The following is an 8,269-nucleotide window of genomic DNA, read 5'->3' on the forward strand; positions in this document are numbered from 1 at the left end:
GAATGTATGAATGTATGAATATATGAATGTATGAATGTATGTATGTATGAATGTATGAATATATGAATGTATGAATGTATGAATGTATGAATGTATGAATGTATGAATGTATGAATATATGAATATATGAATGTATGAATATATGAATGTATGAATGTATGAATATATGAATGTATGAATGTATGAATGTATGAATGTATGAATATATGAATGTATGAATGTATGAATGTATGAATGTATGAATGTATGAATGTATGAATATATGAATGTATGAATGTATGAATATATGAATGTATGAATGTATGAATGTATGAATATATGAATATATGAATGTATGAATATATGAATATATGAATATATGAATGTATGAATGTATGAATGTATGCATGTATGAATGTATGAATGTATGAATGTATAATGAGGGGTATAGTGAGTTAGTTGTGGTTCTGAAGATGAAAGTCGTGGTTCTGACCTCAGAGGCTCAACACCAACACACATGGATTGAACCGTTACTTTAATTGGAGATAAACTGAGCTGATTTCAGGAGCAGGACCACACCTCAGCCACTCGCCCACTTCCGGCCACGCTCCTATAAATACCGACCCACTCCAAGCCTCAGCACGCGAGTTTTCCACACCCCACCCTCCCGCCCTCTAGTTAATGGTTATCTCCCCCCATAGTCATCATGCTCTTAGCCATGGAGATTGGGGTCTGCAAGGCCCGGGAGCCGCAGTGGATCCGCAGCTAAGCCGTCCCCAAACCGCAGCAGACCAAATCTCCATCAACCATTCGTCAACACTCCAAACAACCGACGAAGGCTCGCTCTGGCCGAGGTGGGGGCCTAAGCTAGTGAACTTCTTTATATGTTCCAGGTAAGAACCTCAGCCGTAGAACTGAACCAGAATGAACCCTGACGTTACCTGATCCCCACCAGGACCAGGACCAGGACCAGGACCAGGACCCCAGTGTCCGGTGGTGTTGAAGCAGACGTGAAGACGTGACATATATAATATAGACATGAGAGCTCATGATTAAACTCGGCTGGTTTATAAAAGATGTTTCTTCGTGTTTGCTGTGAAACTTAAAGTTCAATAAAAATGTTTTAAATATGTAAAGTGCTGCAGACACAGCGAGCAGCTGAGTGTGATTCTCTGTAATAAACTGTCTTCACACGTCAGCTCAGCGCTGATTCATGAATAAATGAAGGGAAGTGAAGAGATGAGATAGATTAGAGAAGAAGAAGTACTCACACGCCTACTGCAGTAAAACACATGCTATCAAGTATTACCATGTACTCATAATGTACAACATGAAGCTTATTAGACACAAGCATCATTCTACTTTGATGTGTTGTAGATTATTGTTGATCAGGTGATGTGAATGCAGTTGATCCAGTTTTACAGACAAGACAAAACATAATAAAACAGAAATAAAGTCAAATAAATAAACCACAGACTCAGAGGTTTAAATACCTCTGAGTCGTACTGAAGAGCAGTATTTGTGTACATGTAGTTCTACATTGTTGTTGAATGTTCACAGTTTTCACACGGAGAACGTGAGAGAGAGGAGAACCCGGAGACGGACGTCAGCCTCACCTGTCAGCAGGAACATCAAGCACAGAACCTGTGTGTCCCAGAGCGCCATCCTCACTGGCCACGTCTTCCACGTCCACACAGAGGAGCCGACCCACGGACGCTCGTCACAGAAGAAGGTCTTTGACTTTCTGACTTCCTCTTTTCTTTTCTCTTTTTCCGAGAACTCTTCTTTCAACATCATCTTCACTCAGATATCTGTGACGACACTTCTCCTGTCGCTGGTCACTTCCTCATGACTCGAGGCCACGAGGCGTGTTCTGAGAAACACTGTCTTTACTGTGACCGTCCTCCGGTCAACACTTGTTGCCTCAGCGCACACAACTACAGTCCTGCTTCTACACATCTCTACTGTAACCAGATGTGTTCTTGACTTTTATATTACTCTCATTGTGTGTTTCCTCTTAATGTGTTTATTGTCATGAAGCTGCTCAATAAACTGTTGTGTCCAATAAACAGGAGAACCCACTCCCAACCCCCCCTCCCTCTGACCATCAATGGTGCTGCTGTGGAACAGGTGAGCAGCACCAAATTCCTGGGTGTGACAATCACAGATGACCTCACCTGGAACAGCAACACCACTGCACTGGCAAAGAAGGCCCAGCAACGCCTGTACTTCATCAGGAAGCTCAAGCGAGCAGGAGCCCCCCCCCCCATCATGCTCTCATTCTACCGAGGCGCCACTGAGAGCATCCTCAGCAGCTGCATCACGCTGTGGTTCGGAAGCTGCACCGCCTCCAACCGCAAGAGCCTGCAGCGCATTGTGAACTCTGCCCAGAGGATCATCGGAGTCTCACTCCCTACACTACAGGACATTTACAACACCCGCCTCACCCGCAAAGCACTCGGCATTGCGGGTGACCCCACCCACCCCTCCAACAGCCTCTTCAGCCTCCTGCCTTCAGGGAGAAGGTTCCGCAGTCTCCGTTCGAGCTCTACCCGGCTGAGGAACAGCTTCTTCCACCAGGCGGTCAGGATGCTGAACTCTCTCCCTCCCTCTCTCCTCTCGCTCCCCCTCTCTCCCCCCCTGCCATCTCTCCCCTGACCTCTCTACCCTCCCCCTCACCCACCTTTCCCCACTGCCTCAAATGGAACATACCAGGACATCTACTCCCCCTCACACCCTTCCCTCATCCAGCACCAGTCACTTTTTATTCTCTGCTGCTACTTGTTAATCCTTTATCTAGGCCCTTATGTTCTTAACTTTTTTTTTCTCCTATTTTATTCTATTTTATTCTATTATATGTTATATGTTCATGTCTATATTACACTGTGGGACTGCAAGAAACGGCATTTCGAATTTTCTGTATACATAACACATGTGGAAACTTTGACAATAAAGTGAACTTTGAACTTGAACTTTGAACTTTGAAACCTGTTTGTGATCAGAGAGAAAACCTCTTCAGACCTGACAACACGAGCAACCTGACAACACGAGCAACCTGACAACACGAGCAACCTGACAACACGAGCAACCTGACAACACGAGCAAGCTGACAACACGAGCAACCTGACAACACGAGCAAGCTGACAACACGAGCAACCTGACAACACGAGCAACCTGACAACACGAGCAACCTGACAACACGAGCAAGCTGACAACACGAGCAACCTGACAACACGAGCAACCTGACAACACGAGCAACCTGACAACACGAGCAACCTGACAACACGAGCAAGCTGACAACACGAGCAACCTGACAACACGAGCAAGCTGACAACACGAGCAACCTGACAACACGAGCAACCTGACAACACGAGCAACCTGACAACACGAGCAACCTGACAACACGAGCAAGCTGACAACACGAGCAACCTGACAACACAAGCAAGCTGACAACACGAGCAACCTGACAACACGAGCAACCTGACAACACGAGCAACCTGACAACACGAGCAACCTGACAACACGAGCAACCTGACAACACGAGCAACCTGACAACACGAGCAACCTGACAACACGAGCAAGCTGACAACACGAGCAACCTGACAACACGAGCAACCTGACAACACGAGCAACCTGACAACACGAGCAAGCTGACAACACGAGCAACCTGACAACACGAGCAACCTGACAACACGAGCAACCTGACAACACGAGAAACCTGACAACACGAGCAAGCTGACAACACGAGCAACCTGATAACACGAGCAAGCTGACAAGACGAGCAACCTGACAACACGAGCAAGCTGACAACACGAGCAACCTGATAACACGAGCAAGCTGACAAGACGAGCAACCTGACAACACGAGCAAGCTGACAACACGAGCAACCTGACAACACGAGCAAGCTGACAACACGAGCAACCTGACAACACGAGCAACCTGACAACACGAGCAACCTGACAACACAAGCAAGCTGACAACACGAGCAACCTGACAACACGAGCAACCTGACAACACGAGCAACCTGACAACACGAGCAACCTGACAACACGAGCAAGCTGACAACACGAGCAAGCTGACAAGACGAGCAACCTGACAACACGAGCAACCTGATAAGACGAGCAACCTGACAACACGAGCAACCTGACAACACGAGCAAGCTGACAACACGAGCAACCTGACAACACGAGCAAGCTGACAACACGAGCAACCTGATAAGACGAGCAACCTGACAACACGAGCAACCTGACAACACGAGCAACCTGACAACACGAGCAACCTGACAACACGAGCAACCTGATAACACGAGCAACCTGACAACACGAGCAACCTGATAACACGAGCAACCTGACAACACGAGCAACCTGACAACACGAGTCCGACCGACTCCAGCCGCCGCCTCTGCGCTGCAACGACCTCTGAGCCCTCTGAGTCTATGGACTCCTGTTCCCCGGAGACCCATCTCCGAGAGTCAGAGACCTGTTTCCCGCCGGACCCTCAGCCTCTAGAGCCCTGTTTCCCGCTGGACCCCCAGCCTCTAGAGCCCTGTTTCCTGCCGGACCCCCAGCCTCTAGAGCCCTGTTTCCCGCCGGACCCTCAGCCTCTAGAGCCCTGTTTCCTGCTGGACCCCCAGCCTCTAGAGCCCTGTTTCCTGCCGGACCCCCAGCCTCTAGAGCCCTGTTTCCTGCCGGACCCCCAGCCTCTAGAGCCCTGTTTCCTGCCGGACCCCCAGCCTCTAGAGCCCTGTTTCCTGCCGGACCCCCAGCCTCTAGAGCCCTGTTTCCTGCCGGACCCCCAGCCTCTAGAGCCCTGTTTCCTGCCGGACCCCCAGCCTCTAGAGCCCTGTTTCCTGCCGGACCCCCAGGCTCTAGAGCCCTGTTTCCCGCTGGACCCCCAGCCTCTAGAGCCCTGTTTCCCGCCGGACCCCCAGCCTCTAGAGCCCTGTTTCCCGCTGGACCCCCAGCCTCTAGAGCCCTGTTTCCTGCCGGACCCCCAGCCTCTAGAGCCCTGTTTCCCGCTGGACCCCCAGCCTCTAGAGCCCTGTTTCCTGCCGGACCCCCAGCCTCTAGAGCCCTGTTTCCCGCCGGACCCTCAGCCTCTAGAGCCCTGTTTCCTGCTGGACCCCCAGCCTCTAGAGCCCTGTTTCCTGCTGGACCCCCAGCCTCTAGAGCCCTGTTTCCTGCCGGACCCCCAGCCTCTAGAGCCCTGTTTCCTGCCGGACCCCCAGCCTCTAGAGCCCTGTTTCCTGCCGGACCCCCAGCCTCTAGAGCCCTGTTTCCTGCCGGACCCCCAGCCTCTAGAGCCCTGTTTCCTGCCGGACCCCCAGCCTCTAGAGCCCTGTTTCCTGCCGGACCCCCAGGCTCTAGAGCCCTGTTTCCCGCTGGACCCCCAGCCTCTAGAGCCCTGTTTCCCGCCGGACCCCCAGCCTCTAGAGCCCTGTTTCCCGCTGGACCCCCAGCCTCTAGAGCCCTGTTTCCTGCCGGACCCCCAGCCTCTAGAGCCCTGTTTCCCGCTGGACCCCCAGCCTCTAGAGCCCTGTTTCCCGCCGGACCCCCAGCCTCTAGAGCCCTGTTTCCCGCTGGACCCCCAGCCTCTAGAGCCCTGTTTCCTGCCGGACCCCCAGCCTCTAGAGCCCTGTTTCCCGCTGGACCCCCAGCCTCTAGAGCCCTGTTTCCTGCCGGACCCCCAGCCTCTAGAGCCCTGTTTCCCGCCGGACCCTCAGCCTCTAGAGCCCTGTTTCCTGCTGGACCCCCAGCCTCTAGAGCCCTGTTTCCTGCTGGACCCCCAGCCTCTAGAGCCCTGTTTCCTGCCGGACCCCCAGCCTCTAGAGCCCTGTTTCCTGCCGGACCCCCAGCCTCTAGAGCCCTGTTTCCTGCCGGACCCCCAGCCTCTAGAGCCCTGTTTCCTGCCGGACCCCCAGCCTCTAGAGCCCTGTTTCCTGCCGGACCCCCAGCCTCTAGAGCCCTGTTTCCTGCCGGACCCCCAGGCTCTAGAGCCCTGTTTCCCGCTGGACCCCCAGCCTCTAGAGCCCTGTTTCCCGCCGGACCCCCAGCCTCTAGAGCCCTGTTTCCCGCTGGACCCCCAGCCTCTAGAGCCCTGTTTCCTGCCGGACCCCCAGCCTCTAGAGCCCTGTTTCCCGCCGGACCCCCAGCCTCTAGAGTTCTGTGCTCCTGACCCCCTGTCTGATCCTCAGGCTCTCTAGTCTTGTTTCCCTGAGCCCCAGTCCGGTCCCCCCAATATCCCGGGTCCTGAGCAACTCTGGCAGTCCGGTCCCCCCCCCCCGAGATCCCTCGTCCAGAGCCCTCTCTCATGCCCGTCCCCCGGAGGCTGGTGGCGGATTGGATCCGGAATATATTTGTCATTTTTTAAAATATTTATATAAATGGTGATTTATTTATTTGTGCATTGGAATGTATTTGTCAATCCTTCTGTGTGCATTTGTGATTATTGAGGCTGATCTGACCCCATATGAATTGAACTGACTTGTCCTGCAGCTTTAAATTCAGTTCATTCAAGTTGGAGGATGTCAATCAAAAGTATGACATGACATCTCATCTTCTAACACGAGAGATGAGTGAGCAGGGACTTCATCTGTGGCTATTGACACAATAATCTCTGTTTACATTGATGTTCACGTGTTCGGAGTCTGACCACGTCTGCCTCGTGGATCGAGTGCGTTTGCTCAAAAGATTTGTGCTTTGTCTCGTAGGGGCGCTTCACTTTTGTTGGGAACTAAAGGAGCGTGTTTGGATTATCAGCATCTGAGAAACTGAATTCTTGACATCAACAGAATTATTAATGTATGTAACAATTATTAATGATTATTAATAACAACGGGGCACCACCCTGCGAACAGGGACCAATAACCAAACGACAAACTATGTCTCATAATTAGTGTCACTCATAATGTCAATAGTCTGCGTATGACTTCACATTCAGAGACAGTGAAGGGTTCAGTTCGAGCACAGGCTGCTACATCCAGTTATTATTACACACATATGCACAAGTAATCACAGACGACTGCTCTTTAGAATACAACAGAGTTTATTCCATCAAAATAATAAATGATCAGATCAATTAATATCACAATCAACAAACAATATCATAACATTTGATGTCTAATCCCTAAAGTCAAATGCTCTCTGGAGCGGACGCAGACTCCGCCTCCTCTCTGCAGAGACTTCGGCTGAGGCGACGTGGTCGCTTCGTTCCTCCCGGAAATCTTCGGCAAGTAAAGCGGGTTCATGGTCTTTCTGCCGGCGGTGTACACAAAGAGAGTGGAGGAAGAGTGGAGGAAGAGTGGAGGAAGAGTGGAGGAAGAGTGGAGGAAGAGTGGAGGAAGAGTGGAGGAAGAGTGGAGGAAGAGTGGAGGAAGAGTGGAGGAAGAGTGGAGGATAGGAGCTATCCGTTCTCGCACTAGGATCCAGAACTGAAAATGAAACAGTCTGTTTTCGACCAGCGAATGTAACATGTGACCTGACGGGATTTGACGAGGCCGCGGCTCCTCGTGGGTCTTCTGTTGCCAGCGTGATGCTGGAGGAAGAGCCTCGTGGACCTCCCTACACCAGCATGTCTGGAGGAAGAGCCTCGTGGACCTCCGTACACCAGCATGTCTGGAGGAAGAGCCTCGTGGACCTCCGTACACCAGCATGTCTGGAGGAAGAGCCTCGTGGACCTCCCTACACCAGCATGTCTGGAGGAAGAGGCCTCGTGGACCTCCCTACACCAGCATGTCTGGAGGAAGAGCCTCGTGGACCTCCCTACACCAGCATGTCTGGAGGAAGAGCCTCGTGGACCTCCCTACACCAGCATGTCTGGAGGAAGAGCCTCGTGGACCTCCGTACACCAGCATGTCTGGAGGAAGAGCCTCGTGGACCTCCCTACACCAGCATGTCTGGAGGAAGAGGCCTCGTGGACCTCCCTACACCAGCATGTCTGGAGGAAGAGCCTCGTGGACCTCCCTACACCAGCATGTCTGGAGGAAGAGCCTCGTGGACCTCCCTACACCAGCATGTCTGGAGGAAGAGCCTCGTGGACCTCCCTACACCAGCATGTCTGGAGGAAGAGGCCTCGTGGACCTCCCTACACCAGCATGTCTGGAGGAAGAGCCTCGTGGACCTCCCTACACCAGCATGTCTGGAGGAAGAGCCTCGTGGACCTCCCTACACCAGCATGTCTGGAGGAAGAGCCTCGTGGGTCTTCTGTTCCAGAACGAGTCCAGAGTGAAGAGAGCGATTCTCGCAGCGCTGGAGCTTATAAACCAGGTCGCACAAACAGTGGGGGGCCCTTT

Source organism: Melanostigma gelatinosum (assembly GCF_949748355.1).
Source record: "Melanostigma gelatinosum genome assembly, chromosome: 9".
Classification (NCBI taxonomy): domain Eukaryota; kingdom Metazoa; phylum Chordata; class Actinopteri; order Perciformes; family Zoarcidae; genus Melanostigma; species Melanostigma gelatinosum.